At 36.8% G+C, this 19,923-nt stretch overlaps 1 protein-coding gene across 1 annotated transcript in view; it reads right to left on the bottom strand.

Annotated features, from left to right (window-relative positions):
* The window catches only part of BAZ2B (bromodomain adjacent to zinc finger domain 2B), a 112,241-nt gene that overhangs the window by 76,992 nt on the left and 15,326 nt on the right, over nt 1-19,923 (bottom strand). The window contains exon 2 of the mRNA XM_030454542.1: nt 6,934-6,976. The gene's annotated coding sequence lies outside the window, so the exon portion shown is untranslated. The remainder of the gene's footprint in view (nt 1-6,933; nt 6,977-19,923) is intronic.

Below are 19,923 nucleotides of genomic sequence, written 5' to 3'. Positions count from 1 at the left end.
TTTCAATTACAAAGCATTTGTCCTTCTGCAAAAAAGCTACCCGCATTACAATTCAAAATGACTGAAACTGAAACTGAAGAGACAGAGGCACAGTTAATTACAGTGGGCTCACCTTTAAAAGCAAAGACTATGCCGCCTCCAGGGTTTGAAAGAGACTTTAATACAACAACCTTGACCCTTGAAAGTGCTGGGTCATTTTCTTCTGTGATGAACAGTGATTGCTTTCTATAATTCTAACAATTGTCAAGTAGCCTAAAGAGCATGGCTGGCAGGTGATAGTTGTGAAATGCTTGTGCTTTTACCAATGACTTATTACCCTGTAATATAGGTCAATTGTCCAACTGAGCATCTTCTACAAGATGTTATAGGCTCTCAAAGTCATATACTACAACAACTGGTAAGAATGCTTTTATTAGGGATCAAAGTAGTGTATATTGAACCTAAGAATATAGAGAACTGCTAAATAATACAGTATTAATCAAATCAGAAAGACTCTTAAGATATCCTTAACCACTGTACCTATGAAATATGTGATTCTGGTACATCACCTGCTGACACCAGGATATCGTGCATCTATCTAAAGTACAGGACAAACGTCACAGCTTACAGAACATGGCATAAATTTCATTAATAGGAGCGAGAATACAGAAACCAGTTACTCTAGAGAAAAAAGTGAACTCTCATTCTATAAATACAAACTCAGCCTTGGAAAAGAGCACAAATGAAATTGTATAAACAGAAAAATTAGATTATACCAGGTGCTGAAGACAACTGAACTTTTATCATTAAAGAAAAAACATTAACTCAGAAATGAGACAACATATCAGTCACAATTATCCTGTCTGAACTAACCAAAAATAGCTTCTTCAATATAAAGTCTGACATTCTGTATTTTAGTGGAATAAATCACACAGGTGATCATATACAGATGCCCTTAGTATGAACATATTCTACAAACTAACACAGTCTACTGTGGTTTTTGTTGTGGTTTAAGATCATATTCCAGGGAATTAGCAGTTCACATACACACTTTTTGTATCATGCTGTACTAGTAGCCCTGTCTTTGCACACAAATACACAGACACCTTCATTGTCAGTAGCACACAATGCTCAGTCAAAAGCAATTTCTGGCACTTCATGCACAAAGTGCAAGCATCCGTCAAAGCTTACTTTAAGAAAAACCTGGCACTGAACCATGCTTATGTTTTTTCATAATGAAATACCCCAAATTTTAATTAATTACAATGACCATTCATCTACTTTTAGAGAATAAAAGTGGAGGTCAATTTATTAAAGCACAGGAGGAACTCCTGAACACTGGAAGGTCACAGCCCATGTGCTGAGCTGCTAAGCAAAAACATCTATGATGTTCCAGAGCTGCCATTTTTCTTTCTTGACAAAGACTCCATCTGCCACAGAGCCATTTACAGTCTCAGAGTCAGAATATCAATGATTTCCAACCATTCTGCAAGTCTGCTTTCACCTTGACATCACCTCTGTAATACATCTAAAACAGATAGATCATACATACAACCCCTCTAAGCCCATGCTTAATTCAACTGATACACATTTAAGCTGTGCTCTAACATACCAGTTCTTCGCCTCCTCTGAATTATGCAAGAATATTAAAACTCCTAATTCTACTTTTTTTTTTATTGCTATGCTTTTTTTAAGTTACCTTTGGAAAACCTAAAAAGAAAACCTTTCAAATATTGACAAAACATGCAAACCTATTAGAAGACATATGACTTTAAATATCTTTATTTACATAATACACATGCAAACAATCTCAATTTACTTTTCCAGATAAACAAAACATGCCTAGTAAGACCCTTATTACAGACCATCATGCAGAATAAACTATCACTGCTTCACTGTAATCAATAAAACTACATTCAACTCATTACATATACCAGATTACAGGTGGGAGTAATGGGAATCTTACCTTACAATTGAATACCTAAAGAATTAGGTCCTCAGGTTAAACAGATGTATGTAAACACACATGTGCATCAGTTGGTGAAGTGCAGTTATTAATGCACACATACATATGTACACAGACACACATGCTCTCCATCAAATATGAGAACATACAATCCATCATGTTCGTCATGTCCAACTACTGCCATACAAATCCTCAGTGTGTTAAATACGTAAGAGCAAAATATTCGAACACTAGACAGAACTTGCAAGCAACTTTATGAAAATTTACTTCACAGCAACTGTAAATTCACATTTTAAAATCTCAAGTTTACCTCCCACCCTTTTCTGTCATTGCCTGTGTCTTTATTTCTTCCTGTTACAGAAGTAATAGTGTCAGACACTTCAAAACTTGAATCTGTTCTATCTCTACGTAATCTCTGCCCACTACTAACTTTGTTCAAGCTGCTTTTAATATTCCAAACATAAACATAATTTAAGCTAAGAATATTTTTATCAATACGTACAGAAAAATACCTCTCCTCATGCCCCCAAATGCCTTGCCCCCTACAATTTATCTGGCTAAATCACACTAGTGTTGGGTAGACAGCAGTATATAGTTGAATTAGTTTATGCATTACCTTTGTGCTTGCCTCAGAAGGGGCAGGATCAGATACACACAGATACATACCCAACATTTTTATGTAGGACTTACAGGTATTCACCTGATATATCAGATCTCTTACCCAAAACCAGAAAAAAAAAAAAACAACACTGAATTTGTTCTATTTTCCACCTGCTATTGATACACATTTCAGTCATTTCTTACCTCACCTGCAATTCAACAATCCCTACCCATCCCCTCATTACCACAAGCGAATAACTTTGGTTTGGAATAACCTCCAAAGATCTTCTAGTCCAACACCCCTGATTTGGCAGTGACATCTTTTACTAGGTCATGTTTCTGAAAGCTACATCCAACCAGACCTTGACCACTTCCATTGATGGGGCAACTGCAACTTCTCCAGGCAAACTTGTTACAAGTGTTGTAAACCACACTGTAAAAATTTTTTCTGATGTCCTTTCTAAACCTATTGTCTTTCAGTTTAAAACTACCACCCCTTGTCCTGTCACTACAGGACCTGGTAAAAAGCCTTTCTCCATTTTTCTTATTCTCCCCCTTTATATATTAAAAGGCCACAGCCAGGTATTCCAGCTCAACTATCTCAGACTTTCTTCACAAGAGAGGGGCTACAGCCCTGTGGTGAAATGGTGAAGTCCTACTAAAAGCAGCTTTCTAGTTCACACAGCAACATAATACTCAGACAAGCTACCAACAGAAAAGTACCTGAAAACTGAGATTCAAAAGAAAAGATTGCATCACCTTATATATGGAAAATTATCTTTTCAATAGGTGACAAGACACATCATCTTAACCTAAACATCTAAATTACAGAGCTTTTTTATAGTAAGACTCCAAAATTTAATTAGAAAAAATATTTCTCATTTCCCACAAGTGGACAAATCTCTGTATTTAAATGCTAAGAACATGCTGCTCACTATAAGAAAGCCAAAGCAAAGTAGGAGGAAACTCGTATCTAATCAATAGTACTTTGAAAGATTTCTGAACTGTAAACAACATAAACACTTTCTTGCTACTTCAAAGATAAAACCATCTAGTCTTAACAATACAGTGTTACTACCAAAACTTCAGTTTCTCCACTTGCCAACTATACAGTAAAGCTTAAGAAAGCACTTACTACTCCTAACAGATGCTAATCATGGATTGACAATACATAATCAAAATCTGCTCTTGTATACAAGATCAGATTGTCTTTAACTCTTTCGGCAAATAACCATTTTCAAATCTAGTTTGCAGCAGCAGCATTAAAACAGTTGGGAGTGACTCTCATACAAGCTGTGTTAGTAGTGGGGTTTTTTTGTTCTGTTTGTTAAAACTGACTTCCTGTTACAAAATAAAACACATCAAAGATAGGCTTAATAGCTTTAAAAAAACTCTAATAAAAATAGATATTCAGCAGAGGAATACACAGGTTATTAATTCTTTCCTTGAAAATGTCAGTCATTTTGTAATTTTACTTCTGTAGTTGTTTTATCTTGCATGTTCATTTATTTTCCCCAATAAACAAATATAAAAATATATGTAGAAGCAAGTATATAGATATACACACACAACGACCTTTTCTGCAGAAAAATCACCAACATACAGCAATAAAGTACTTTTATTTCAATTTTTAAATGAGATTATCTTCTAAAAAAATTACGCAAAAGGATAAAAGGGGCATAATGACCTTTTGCCTTTTATTTACATTCTGTGTAACTATTGTAAGCACATAAAACTATTGAAATCCTTTATTTTTAGTTTCTTAGGCAATATTAATTGTTGTTTTTATTATACTGAAGATATAATTAAATCTGCAGGCATTACATGTATGAAGGAAATAATTTTCGTATTATTTGGGAGATGTCCTGTTTTAGAAGGTTTTACATGTTTTCTGAGCTTGCTAAATGCACATCCATCTACACTGCCAAAAAAACAAACTGTTATTTTTCAAATGCTACCCAAGATGAACAGCATGTTTACATACAATCAGAAAATGGCTTGGTTTTGAAGGGACCTTCAAAGCTCATATAGTCTAAGACCCCTGCCAAGGGCAGGGACACCTTTTTCTAGGCCAGGTTGCTCAAAGCCCAGATCCAACCTGACCGTCAACACTTCAGTGATGGGGCATCCAAAGCTTCTCTGGTCAAACCTGCCAGTGCCTTGCCACCCTCACAGTACAATAAATTCTTATGTTCTATCTAAACCTATCCTCTTTTACCATAAAACTACTGCCCCTTGTCCTGTCACTACAGGCCCTGATAAAACTTCTCTCTAAATCCTTCTTACGACCCCCTTTATTTAGAAAAAAGGCAGCAGTCAGGTCTCCCTGGAGCCTTCTCTTCTCCAGGCTGAAAAGGCCCAACTCTCTCAGCTATTTTCACTGGACAGCCCTCTATGTACCTGTATGCTCAATGGGATTGCATCTCCTCCCTAAAGAAAAGGACTCAATTTTTTTCTATTTTTTTTTTTTTTTTAAACAAGCTTTCCCAAATTAGAAAGTTAGCAGGTTTAGCTTTTTAAAGCTCAAGACACAGGTAATCTTTAATTAGATTCTACATCTGCCCTAACCCCTGCAAAACTGGAAGCCTCTTCTAGGAAGTTGCAACATCTTCCTTCAGATACCAAGAGGCTAAGAAGGCAGTAGTTTTACAGTTTCAGTACATCCCAGGAAAAAAAAAATACCTCACGAACAAAAAATCAACAAGCTTCAGCTTTAAAAAAAAGAAAGCTTTTCCACTAAAACTGTCTCATCTTACAGGGCCTGGCTGTATAGTACCATTTTACAGAAGGTTTGACCATATCTGATACCTGCAGTAAAATCTAAATCTTACATACAGTTTCCCTATTTTTTGTCTACTATTGCAAATTACTTAATGACTTTCCCAGTTTTGCATTTTTTAAAAAACAAGTTCACATTACTGCTCCTCACTTTGAAATAGCAGACTACCTGCCTCCTGCCCACACCCATTGTCATATCACTGCCTGCTAAGCCATGTGTTCACAAGAAAACCCTTCTTTTGACCTTTAATTCATCGGATTCCTCCTATTTAACAGACCTGCCCTCTCCATATGAACCTGTTCATTTTTTTAATTCAGTATATGTTGGTGCTTTTCCCATACCTAGAAATACTGTATTAGGCCACATGGAGTGGTTTGAATAGCTTCTTGTTCTACATTGTACAGAAAGCATGCAACTGTACACTTGAAGAAGTACTTCAAAAATCTAAGCTTTTAAAATTTAACCTTAAAAATTACTTTACTAACCATGCAAAGCAGATTTCTTTAGCCTTTTTTTTTTTCCTACTGCCAGTGTAAGTTTTATCTTATTTTCTCTATTAAATGTAAGACTCTGGGGTATCACACAGTATTGTGTCTGGGACCTAAACAAGGTTGTTAACCAACATGTCTCATTACTGGACATAGACATATGTCTTTACAAATTTAAGATTGGAATTGCTATTTTAAGGGTATATTATCACAAGTGCTTGAAGAACTGATGGTTAGTATGAGGAGCACCAAAATAATGAACTTGAAAAATAATTTCAAATCTATTTCAGATTTTCCTCTTTTTATGCACCTGACATACAGTAAGTACTATTAAAAAAAGCATGCCTGAAAACTACATCCATGAGCTAAGCAAAGCCAGGCACGCTTTCTATTTAAATCTCTAGTTTAGTTTTTACTTACAACTTTAAGGCAAAACACTGAAATAGGACACAAACTTCAGTTATGCTGGGGAAAAAAAAAGCAAAAATAACAAAAAATCAAACAAAACCAAACAAAACCAAGCAAAGACCAAGCAAAGACCAAGCAAAATTATGTGAATGCAAAATTCTTCATTACTTAATAGTCTAGCAGACAATCCATTAATAAGAACAACATAATTTGTGTTCATCATGTAGCAAAACATCACACGTTCTCTGACTATTGAAAAAAATTTTCAAAGTTGCTAAAATCAACTTTGGAATCTAAACTCTCAGCAGTCTCTTAATTCATTCTAAATACTCCCTAACCTGTATAATGCCAGACATGAAGACTACTAAAGATATATTGAAAATGTGCAACATACTGAACTCACATTCTATCATATTTATATTGCAAGCTTACGTACAAAAAAATCCAGAAAGAATGGTGAGGGTGTTATTATGCACACTAATTTGTAAATTATTACTCAACGGTTAAGCCTGAAGTCACAAAAGCAATTGCAGATGTGGCCTAAGAAGCTAAAAATCTTAGTTAAGTCTGTGTTTAATCAGCATCTTGCTGAAATGAGGAACCAAATACAGAATTTTACCCTAAAGTATACAGTAAATAACATTTTCCTTTTCCTTATATGGTTTATGCTTCTCAGGAAATAATCAGAATGCTTTTTGTTGTGATTTACTTACTGTGATGAACGTGGTCAGTTCTGTGGCATTGCTGTTTTGCAGCCTGCAAACAGAAAACAATTAATGATCCTTCCATCAAGTAACTTCTACAAGGACAAAAATATACCAAACAGAACAGGAACATGTCTTATAAAAACAGGTCTGTGAAGTATTTCCACTGTACGAAGAACTTTTCTTTCCCACAGCCAGATATGAAGCAGATGAAACAAGAACAGTTTAAGTCAAATATTATGTAATTGCCATTTTTCTGTTCGCAAGCAACAGTTTAGGTACACATACCCATTTTACCCTTACTAAGCTGTTAATTACATAGTCCTTTGTGTTTCCCTCTAATGTGCACAGGAATTTAATGGAATCTTTCTGATAAAACACCAAAATAAGATCAGCAGAGGAGTCATGTTTGCCCTCCAAAGGAGAAATCAAAACATTACTGTTCCACTTCTCTACTAGTGGCATGCTTTGATAACACAAAAAACCCCAAACCAACCCAAACTACTAAACCAGAAACAAGAGAGAAGTGGTGGAAGCAGGTATGACTCAGATGAAGAAAGTTATGCATTTTGCTACTCTCAAACATCCTGCTGACTAGAACCCTGAATTTTCCTTCAGAAAGGAGAAAATACAGCCATGATTCCTCTTTAAAGCTACAAAGGTGTCATTCCCTGTATGAGCTGAATCTCAGTTTTTTGCTGCCTGTGACAATTCTGCACACACTGCCAAGTTTTGCTATCAGACGTGAAGGCATTTAATAGCTCCCTAAAGCCTGACCCTTGTGACAAACATTAGAGCTACCACAGACTTGAGGACAGTGAGAGCAGCTCTTTAAGTTCCAGCTTGCTATATGCAAGGAATGATAACCAACTACCTTCACTGGCAGGTAGAGCACACTGCAGTCCCAGCTTCCTCAGCCTTGAGCACTATCCAAAGAGAAAAAGAGAAAAACTATGTTTCTCTCTAGATAAATTACCCAGAACAAAGGATCCAACCACACTGAAAAACAGCCTACTTGTCTTCCCAGGGTAACACCACTTGTAAAAGAGATGAAACAATCGCGACAAACTCTTGAGTAGTTAACTCAGCCTGATGCCCTCCGACAACTTGTTACTTCAGCATTATATCCTGTACCCACTGGGTCTTCTCTAGACTTCATCAGCTCTGACTGGGTACAAGTCAAGGACTTAAAAGGATCTGCATACCTAGAATGTGAAAAGGTGACTACTTGGAAAATCCTCTACAACTGTGGTGAAAATGCAAAAAAACTGCAAACAAGCAAGTTTCTGCTTGAGAAATTGTAATACAAAACACTCTGTGGCTCCAAGTACAAACAGGTAACAGTTTTTAGAACAGGCTTTATTACAGATGAAATGCTTCAAACATAATTATTCTCAAAGCCCAAAATGCCAACATTAGCCATGTATATAAGTAAAATCAGTTCATATTGTCTGGAGCCATCTCACGGCTTTATAACATACTAATTACTTCAGATAGCAATATTGCAATATACTTCAACAAAGCATAAATCTTCTTTGCTTTCTTTGACTGAAGACATACCCAAACTCAATCTTTGATCTCAAATGCCGCATGAACATTCCAGTCCACCTTCAGAAGACACGAGACTGCCGCCTGTGTAAGATGTCCCACGCCCTCAGGCGCACTGAGGGCTGTCACCTCCCGCCCTCCTTTTCCCGCCACCAGCGCCCCCACTGCCGCTGCGCAGACCTGCAGGCACCTGGCACCCACCCCAGAGGTGGGAAAGAGGAGGCGGGGTCCATGGCTAACAGACACAGGCCCCAGCCAATAGGGCGCCATGCCGGAGGGATCCTCGGGATCAGGACCAATAGAAGGCCTCAATTAGGATCGGAGCGGCCCGTACCCGGGGCACGCGTAGGAGGCTCCGTGGCGCGAGCCTCCTCAGGGCAGCGGGTCTGCTGTCGGACGCTCTCTCCTGGGGACTGGGCCGACGCCCAGAGCCACTGCCCAGAGCTGAGCACCCTCAACTCTGAGTGAATACTTCTTCTGGATACGCTATTGACTGAGCCCTTGCTTCCTTTCGGTGAGTCTGTTTTCTGGGTACCCTTTACTGGGGGTTTTCCCTTTTATGAGTATGCGCACATTTTCAGTCATCTTTCTAAAAGGACTCTTTGTGAAACTTTGGAGTTCTTAGGGCAAGTTGTGTAATGTTGAATTTCTGTCTGATATCTGAACTCACAGTTTACTTTGGTCGGTCAGAGAACTGAGTAATTTTGATTGGAATAAATCTTCATTCTGAATAGCTGCCCTGTTTTGTGGGTGCCTCTGTGATACAGGGTTGTCAAACCTAAGCTTGAAAAAGGAACATGAAGTCAGAGTTTGAGACTGATGAGCACAGGTGTCAGGAAACGTCTGGATGATGTGAGGATGAAAAGTCAACAAAGGCACAAGAAGACGTGCAGCTGTGCAATACCACCAGCAGGTATACAAGAACAAGGTGTACAAGAACAAGGTAATTTCTTAAACTGTAATTTTAAAGTCTGTACTGCTTTTACCTTCAGCCCATGAGCAGCTGCATCCTGCTGCCTCTGCACTGTTAGCAACATGTGTGATAGCCAGTCCATAGCTGATTCATGATTCTGTATGAACTACTTCTATTGCAAATGTATTGGCTCTCAAATTTTAGTTTTGTGCAAGTTTTCAGGAACCAGATTGTGCATCTTCCAAAATTTCCTTTTATAAATTGAAACTGACTACTTCAGTTTAAAACAAGATTTTTCTTCTCATCCCACTGCTTTGCATTGCAACTTCTTTTAAACAAACTATCTGCTCTGACACTGTGCAGATCAGTCTGCATGTCCTGATCATGTACTCTTGAGTTCAGTACTCACTGCTCTCCAACAGCAAGATCGAGATGTTGCCGTAAAGCAACCTGTAGTCTATTTACACACACAAGCATCTTCCAACGGATCAGATCACTCAGCTAAGCAAACATACAAAACAGGAGCAGCCGCAGCAGTGGGACCACTCCTTAGAGCAGCATCTCAGCACTGGACCAAATAAGGCATAACAGAAAAGCATGTCAATTGAATGAAAGCAGTACTGATTCTAAATTATTTTAAAGTTCTGCTGGGTAAAGCAAAAATTTTGATCATCACAACCAGAATAGATTAAAAGGCCCAAATACAAGTAACTATTCAGTTCAAAATAACAGCATACCCTTTTAATAGCTGTGGGGTTTCATTACCTCAGTACCTCATCAGTGCCTATCACAGGTTTCTGCCATTCACTATACAACCTACCTACAGGTCCAGCTTTATCACTGGCACATACCAACTAACAAAAGGCATGCCTATCATGGGAAATGTGATTTGGATTGTTACTTCCTCTACTCAAAATTGAGTTTGCATTAGCTGGCAATGTAACGGTTGTACTATGGGTAAAAAATTATCATATAAAACCAATCAAGCTCAAGAAGAATCCAAATTTCTGTGTTTATTGAAGGGTTTAAAGCAAGCTGTGAAAGAAAAAAAAAACCAACTATCATTGACAAAAAGACTGAACTTTTATTTAAAGGGCAAAACTAAGGAAAACATGACTAAGACAAGTGACTGTTAGGTGTGAAAAAATCATACTCTTTGCTGCACATATGTATGCACCAAGACTGAAGGTATTCAGTATTTTTCTTCTTCCTGTTTAAATTCACACAGACTGGTTTTGGCCCTAGCATCCAAAGTATAAACAACTATACGAAGAAAAAAACTAAGGTAAAACTTAACAGCAAAGATATGATTTGGCATGAACTTAAGGAAGTTACACACCACAAACTTCTCTGTTCAATTAAAAAAAATAATCAAGGGCCAGAGAATATTGTTTCAGACTTAATTTTTTCTTCCTTGACATAAATGCACATACACACAGACATCGAAAGCTCAGCATTTACTGCTTAATTGTGCAGTAATAAAAGTCCTTGTGATTAGTTTCTTCTCCCTTCTCCACATTTTGTGGGTTTTTTTAGATTATTACAAAGAGTAAAACAAAGTATCCATCCATAAATGCACACAAAATTCTAATGCTATTTGAGAATAAAAGGACAGAAATGGCTGACATTCCATGCTCAGGGGAGACAGAGGCTTACTATCTAAAAAAACCAAGAACAGAAAATCCAGAGTGCCCAGAAGAGGAGATTGTAAACCTTCTTCTATGTTTATATTTCTATGTATCAACTCAACACAGGCAAAGTTTCTCATTGACTTCATTGCACAACACAGGTGGAAAATTTGCTTCTCACTTCACGAAGGGGTCAGGTAATGTGGACAGGAAAGGTTATATAATTTATTTTCAAATTCATTATCAAATATGCAATCTTTCTTTCCTAAACTTTTCTTACTGTGTATGAGTAAAGAAAAAGGAAGTTTCTGTGCTTAATATTAGCATATAAATAAATGTTTGACCTAAGTGGGAAGACAGGGTGGGGTGAATTCCCACCTTTGTTACTGTTATCACTTTGCAAGGTGATTTTTAAGCAAGACCAGAATAACTGGTTTACCTTCTGGCAGTGGCATCTTCTAAACTAAATCAAAACTTAGAATCTGAAAGTACAGCAGAATATAGCAAAAGCTGCACCCTTTTCGTAAAGCCATGAGGCAAGACATTGTCTTTATTGAATGCAATTTGCTTCTTTCTACAATGCAAACTTACTACAAAAGATAAGCCTGTCTTTTAAAAATTGACTTGGTGCCCTTTTTAATTAAATTGCAAACAATGGTTGAAAGAATATGCATTTTCAAGTTACACTCTTCCTGGTTTTCATTAGTAATTCAGGACTTGTCTGCTCTGGAAGTGACAGGAGAGTTAACAGAGCTAACGGTATTATTAAAGACTGAAAAAGTGAGATTAGAGAAACTTTGACAAACTGTTTCATACGTCTGTTGACATTTCTAGCTAGTACTGAAACCCTGATAGAATGTTTGATAAAATGCAGGCACTTGTTCCCTAAACCTTAAATAAATACTTTAAAAAACTGAAGCAAGTTTCTCCATGCGAGAAAAGGTACACCATTACTCGTACTTGTGTAAGTCTTAGCAGAGAAGTCATTAGTACCTGGTTTAGAGTGCAACACATGACAGTCTGCTTCTTGGAAAACACCTCTACTGGAATAGTCAAAAGTAAAAGAAAAAAGTCATGGCTCTAGAATATACAAAGTTGTAGGAAAGTAAGATGATGAAAACCCCACACATGTAGAAGCATTTTAAAAGGCTTTTATCTCCTCTGATGAACTAATGTATGGAAACCAGTAATTCAAAATACAGATTTAGAACAAAGATAGATCAAAAAAAATCTCTACTGTGACAGTACCAGTAATGATTTAAACATTGTGCAAATATATGATACATTTTCAGAAAAAAATTTTATCTGCCAAAGCAAAATCATCCCATATTATTTCAGAAACTGATAATTCAACAAGAGCAGTATTTTAGCAGCAGAGTCCCGCAATATGCATATTAGTGCTAGCAAAGACTGGGCATCAGTTGGTATGAGGAATATCCAGTACTTGAAGTACTTTTCCCAAAGAGTTTGGGTTATCAGTTTAATTTCTTTGAAAAGATTTATATTTTTGAGTTTTGCCAATTTTTTTTTTGTAATTGTTCCCCTGCCCCCTTCTATAAACCAGTCTACTAATACTAAAAACAACTGGCAAAGACTTACTAGGTCAAATCCACTTCCTCCCTGTACCACATTATACAATCAGAATTCCTCTCATAATGAATCAAATGCAATTGTAAAGCTTGGCTTCCTCCAGTTTTTGTTTCTCAGGTTTTCAGCCTGCTTTTTTTTTTTTTAATTAGCTCAATGTTGTTTATTTGAATCCTACAATTATGATGTTCTTTACACTTTTTCTTGGAGTTTGCGGCCTGTAAGGCAGAGTTATACAAGCTGTCTGATTTAAAGGTTGTTACACTAAACCAGCTTAAGTTCTTTCAAATTCTTACTCCTTTAAGTTTCAGAATTACCCTGGGAATTCTAGTCTATGTTCTTGCATCTATTTTAGTTTCAAGTTTCTTAAACATGAATAGTCCTTCTGGCCCAAAACACATGTACACTGTATTCCAGATGAGGCCTTATCAGAACATTACCAATGCAATGATGATGTAAGGGAATCATTAACTCCAATGCAGAAAACCATCTCCCATCCAGAGGTTCCACACTCACCTCCAAACATCATCCAAGTGCTGGCAATAAAGATACATGGTCAGTCACGCATTCACCCACCGCCATGCAGAACTCTTGGTCAGTTAAGCTCTTCACATCTGCTGCTGTACCTTCTAAACAGGGACAATGCAATTTTGAGGGGAGTGGGATGAAAAAAAAGTCATACTGAACTGCCTTCAATATTATCAATTTCCACCGGGTCCCGAGATTAATTTTAGCTAAGGACCAAAATTTTCTTTTGAGATCTTCTTTCTTCAACTCATTTGCAATTTTTCAGTCCTCATTCCATTAAGCAATTGAAATGAGAAAGCCAAATGTATTTTCCCTTCACCCAATATGCTGTTCCCTCACTTTCACTATTATTTTATCATTGCTCAAACAACTAACCCCTCTTTACCTAGATCACACAAAATTAGAAGTGGCAGGAAACAAAGGCCTTTACCCACAGCTTAGCTTTGTAGAAACAGAGTTAAGTGAAGAAACATTAATTCTGCTTCTTTGTACTAATAAATTATTTTTGAAGAGCAGAAAAACTGCAGTTGTCCATTTTTATGACAGTCGTCCTAAACTCAGGAATCTATATTTTTATTACAAGTGTACTAGCATTGCTTTGTGAAAGCAGAAGCCATACAAGCCCTTTGATCAACTGTAGTCCCTGCTTTCTTTATTGGACTGACTATGCCTCTCTCTTGTACAGGAAATACAGGAGTTAGCTGCTAGAACACTGCACACAGGAACTATGAATTGGCCCTAAAGTGCAAGACTGAGGCTTCTAGCCCACAGTTTCTCTTTATTCTTTGATTTAAGTAATTTGATCATGCAGACTTCAACCATATTAATTTCTCTGGGCATTACACAGAATCATAGAATCACTTAGATTGGAAAGACCTTTAAGATCATTACAGCCCAACTAAAAAACTAACACTGAAAAGTCCACCACCAAGCCACGTCCCCAGCTGCCACATCTATATGGCTTTTACATACCTCCAGGGATGGCAATTCAACCACTTCCCATGGCAGCCTGTTCAAATGCTTGACAACCCTTTCAGTAAAGAAATTTTTCCAAGTACCCAATCTAAACCTCCCTGGCACAAGACTGTCTGATCACAATTAAGTAAAAACACCTTCTAGACACAGACATTATTCTCAGGATTGTTATCCTTCCCTCTAAATCTTCATCAGTTAAATTTGCTCACTTGACTACTTTCTGGTATTTTAAAAATAGTAATTCTCATACTAGAACCATTACACAATCTGATTTTCAAATGCTGAATATCTCTATATATACACTGTGTGAAAAACAAAGAGGATCTTACTTTGTGCTTGTTTCTCTTTCTGTGCAACAGGCCACAAAAACTTAATTACTGATCTGAGACTTTATTTAGTCCATAGTATTAAAAAACAATTCAAGTTGCATGTCCTTGTATGTACGTTTCAGGTAAAACATGTCTGCAAAAAGTGCCAGTTTTGTATTATTATTACCTTCTCACAAAAATAGAATTCGAGCTAAAAAAAGAGAGAAAAGTTCAGAATGCTGATGTATGGGTTCTTCTATTCACATTGCTGACGACTTCACATAGCTTGACAAGGTGAGATTCCTAGATTCAGCTACTACGGAAAAAAAAAAGTCCCTTTGGAAGAAACAAAAGCTGCATGGATCATCAGAACGCCATCAGCATATCAGACACTGTTAGGCCATGAACCTTTCCACATCAGGACCTTTCATTGTTATGATGGATAAAAGCAGTGATGTCAGCAATGAGAAGAAGGTCTACATCATGATTAAATATTTTGATCAAGATCCAAGACTTGTGAAAAAACACTCCTTTGGCAAAGCTCATCTGAAAGTGCTGAAAGTTTTTTGCATTACCTAATTAGTTTTTATCGACTCCCACATTCTACAGACACGATAGAATTTTTCTCTGATTCAGCACTTAGAGGGATCAGCAAGCACACTAACAACTAAAAAGTGCTGGCCATTCTATATAACCTCCCCTTTGAGTCACCTCTGTACATTTGGTAAACAAGAATGATGTCAAGGCTGTTCACTTACAAGTGGGGACATGTTGATTAACAACCCTACCGTGCTAGTATAAACAAAAGAAAGGAACAGTCAGTAAAATACAGTATTATTCTTCTTCCTGATATCATTTGCGTATTAAAAGTGAAAAGACTGATGTTCTTCTAGTGAAGGAAGTGCTAATTTAAACCAAGCCTAAACCAAGTCTTTAAAGTCTCACTACCTCCAGACTGCGTATTTGCTCTGCAATGCTGTAAGCTTTAAAAAACAAGGAGGAAGGGGAAAGAAATTAGTTCAGCATTCATGTAGCTGCCCCAGTCTGCTAAAAATACAAAAACACTTAACTGTGTTTTGCATAATTTAGGGAAATATGCTCACTATTTAAAAACAATGACACAAACAAAGCTGGGGAAAAGAGAGAAAGTAAGGATTAGAAAGACATCGAAGGGAAAAAATAAGAAAAAAATGAACAGGAGAAAGGGGAAGTGGCCATTTTTAATAAATAAATTAGGTTACTTAACAGGAAAAAAATGCAATGTAAGTGAAAGGGGGAAAAAGCTGTGATGATTCTTCACATTTTGATTATTAAATTTATTAGAACTGCAAATACAAATAGTTGGAAGTTCTTTTTAATCTTTGCATATTCTCAGCACTGACATATGTTTCTTAGATGCCTGTTTACTGGTATATATAGTGCAAATTTCAGACATCATAAGCAGAAGGTTAAGTCACCTTTAAGTCCCAGCATTGGAATCTCCTGATAAACACAGTTACATGAAGTGTGAAATACAGATTTAATTCTCAATTAAATTGCACCAAGTACACAATTACCAAGAGCCCTATGCCCAAAATTATAACAAGAATTTACATATTTCCATGTAAAGATCTTATTCCCAGGTCCTTAAAGAAAGTAGTTTGATCTCTAAAATTTGAAATTTGGGCTCCCTCTGATGTGACTTAGAGACACCCTGTATCTTCTCTAATAAAAGCAATTACAAGTTGCAAAATAAAGCACTGCAACCAAAGGAAATTGGAAATTAATTGGTTATCAAGTATAGAAAACATTTCAACATCCTTTGCATCAGATCTTCTCTCTCTACATTTTCGCATCAATTACAAAAACATTGGCCAGCCTATTAGCAAAACCAATTAATGCAACTTTTTTTTAAAAATGTGTGTGTATATATATATATATCCTATCCTTAAAAACTTAACAGAAAGGGAAATAAAGATAACTTTTTTTATATACATGGTTTTCTGAAACATTATCAAGTATCTCTCTCATAGAATTATACAGACTCAGAATGGTTTGGGTTAGAAAGGACCTTAAAGACCACTTAGATCCCAATGCCCCTGCCATGGTCAGGGACACCTCCCACCAGCCCAGAGTGCTCCAAGCCCAGTCCAGCCTGGGGCCTGACAGGGATGGGGCAGCCACAGCTTCTCTGGGCACCTGGGCCAGGGGCTCACAACACTCAAAACAAAGAATTTCTTCCTATTATCTGATTTTATGTACCCTACCAGTCACCTGTCATTTAGAGTCCAAGATATTGTAGGAGAAAAAGACTACCCATATGGTGTGACACTGAAGAGTTAATGCAGACCTAATGCAGTAGTGTTTTTAAGGCAAAATGCAGGTATTATTTACTTGTGATGTGATATATACATATATATATAGAGAGAGAGAGAGGGAAGTACAATCCATCCAATGTATTTGAAAGCTTATTTGGCAGAGGACTACAGGAACCCAAGAGCAAAACCACTTCCAGAAAACTCAATCCTGTAATGCTAAGATTATAGTATTTACTATATATCAATACATGTATTTTATAGGCCCATCGAAAAATTAAACAGATTAAACAATAAGCATTATAAAAATGAAGACAGCTTTTACATACAAATATATATTAAGGAACAACAATAATTAATTTTAATTCACTCTTGCCCAAGATAGCATTATGTTCTTTAAGCACAAATGTGTAATCCTTTCAGGCACTGGGATATTCTGCTCACAGGGCCCAACAGTTTCCATCTATCCACAAGCCAAGTCAGCATAATACAACATTCACACACAGACACATCCCCTTCAGAAGGCCAGGTATATTGACAGGTAGTCAACAACTATATTCCCAGTACAAGTAAAGTATTTTCTTTGTGGTTTGGGTTTTTTGTTTGGTTTGTTTTTTTAATTTTCTGTTAATTTGTCTTAATTTATGCCAATAGTATTATTTATACCACAGCTCTGTAATGTCTGGTTAAGGAAAAAACACAGATACTTGCATTTAGCTGGACTTGTTAATTATTTTATTACAAGCTTAGTATCATATTCTTCAGTTCTGTCTTTGATGGATTACTGCATATATTTACATTACTAAGTTCTCCCTTACACAGAAACTCCCCAAAAAGGGAGAGGGAGAAGGGTAGAGTTTTCTTTTATTAAAATTAGCTCCTTTTTTTTTTCCCTGAAAACTGAGACTTGCTTCTGTTCAACTTGCCTACATGTTGCCATCATGCCTACACAAGATACTCAACTTTCTTGTTTGTAGCTCTATTCTGTCAACTTGAAACATTTTTATTATTCTCAGGAAAAGCTATTAAAAAGAATGGAAGTTTAACCTGCAATGCTCAGATTTCACTGTAGTCACTCACATAGTTTATCACAAAGTTACTAATATCACCTGTGTCAACATTCTCTCCTAACACTAGTTTGTACTTTCCACACTTGTCAATTTCCTTAAGGCTTTCGTGAAGTCTTCCTCTCAGGACATTGTGCATTAACTGTCAAAACAATATAAACTAAGAAGTAACAGAAAAACAAAATGTAAAGATCACACTGCATAGCCTGTATTTAATCCTCATGCATCTTATTCAAATGAAACTTAGAAGACCTCAGAATTTTAGATTACATTGCTTCAAGACCATAGCAACTAATTCTAGCTCCTTCTAGTCAAAACTTAGGACTCTGTACGCACATTGAGCATCATTCCGACACAAAGCAAATTTCAAGAATTCACCAAAACATCCCAAATCATAAAACAAGTGACACAGAATCACAGAGTAGTTGAGACTGAAAAGGAGATATTCATCAACCCCCTTGGCTCAAGCAGAATGACTTAGAGCAAACTGCCCAAGTCTGTGCTCAATTGACTTTAGGATATCTCCAAAGGTGGAGATTTCACAACCTCCCTGGGCCACCTGTGGCAGTGCTCAGTCACCCTCACGGTGAAAAGGTGTCTTCTGATGTTCAGGGGAAACCTTTGTGCCCTCTGTCTCCCATACTGAGGAGTTCAGAACCAAACACAGAACTCTGTACTCCTGAAAAATTTCACCTCTGTCCTTCAGCATATAGTTAGGTGTATTTGAAATAATGCAGTACCATGAAGAAGTATAACAACTAAAAAAAAAACCAACAGAAACTGCATACATTTTTCCATACTATGAGAAAACATTGTAATGATACTAATGAACAAAAAACCAGACAATGCTGTGACATCAAAACAACAGATTATCACTGAAAATTGGAATTGTAAAGCAAGGCAATTCAGCCTCTTACTAGCTAAAGAATTGTGTGAAAGAAAAATAAAGGAAAACCAAGGTGTGATTGACTCTGCTGCCAGGAGAATTAGTGGGTTGGTTTTGGTTTTTTTCTTTAGTCTTCTCTCTCCTTTCCTGTGAGCCAAGTCTTGCTGAAGTGATGACATAAATCTTGGACACAAACGAGGGAGGGAGGAGGGGGGAATTATATATACAAAAAAAATTTTAGAATCTAAAAAGAAGGAACTAGTGGTAGCCACTTTTTTTTACGTCACACCACTCATAATAGATAAGTTCATTAGCTTGGCATTATTCCAGTACAATAGTAATTGTCTGGGCTAATATGACGATGGTAAGCAAACAGCAGCATAGATTACAGCAAGCCTGAATACTTTATTAATGGCTACCTACTGAAAATAGCTATAGCTTTATGTTTCATGTAATTTTCCTTAGACTTCCCTCATCTGTCTGGGAACAAAGAAGCTTGTGAATACTTCCTTCTAGTCTGAGCTTTCAGGTGCTGGGTAAGAACACACTTTTGATGCAGGTTTCTGCTAAGGCCAAGGTTGACAAAATAACTTACGAACCTGTGGAAGAAAAGTTGTCTGTCCACTGACAGGGAAGATGCTGTAAAGAAAGTGCACTAAAAGGGAGTGGAAGGGACCACTGCAGGGCACAGTGAAGCTTAAATCCAAATATTTCAAAAATATTACTGTCTTTATGCTTTCTTAAAGGCTGGATCTTGAGCTGAAGAATGGAACTTCCACCACTGCTTAGCACTAATTTAACTCTGCTACTAACAGTCCAAAGCACTTTTAACAAGAGTATCAACAGAAATGCTAAGCATTTTTGATATACTGCCCTAATGATCATTGCAATCTGAATATTTAGACACACACAAAAAAACATTCAAGAAAATTAGCAGTAATCTACTCTGGAATAATTTTATTAACAAGCTACTTTTTACTTAGAATGAAAAATAATCAAGATATAATTTTTTTCTAAAACATAACACACTTGATTTCTCTTTGTGATCCACAGACCTTGGTAACCTGACTCTTGACTGCTTCTTGATGGCCCATAAAAAATAACCAGGAAACAACCAGCATGGAATTTGAAATTTAATCATCTGACAGAACACATCTGGTTATTTCGTTGGTTGCTACATGCAAAATATTCCGGTTTTCAGAAAACCAACTTAAATGTATTGCTTAAAAAACAAAGCTTCTCTTCAAGTCCTGTAAAAATTGTAG

Source organism: Calypte anna, chromosome 7, assembly GCF_003957555.1.
Source record: "Calypte anna isolate BGI_N300 chromosome 7, bCalAnn1_v1.p, whole genome shotgun sequence".
Classification (NCBI taxonomy): domain Eukaryota; kingdom Metazoa; phylum Chordata; class Aves; order Apodiformes; family Trochilidae; genus Calypte; species Calypte anna.
This window is presented reverse-complemented; position numbering and strand designations above follow the sequence as displayed.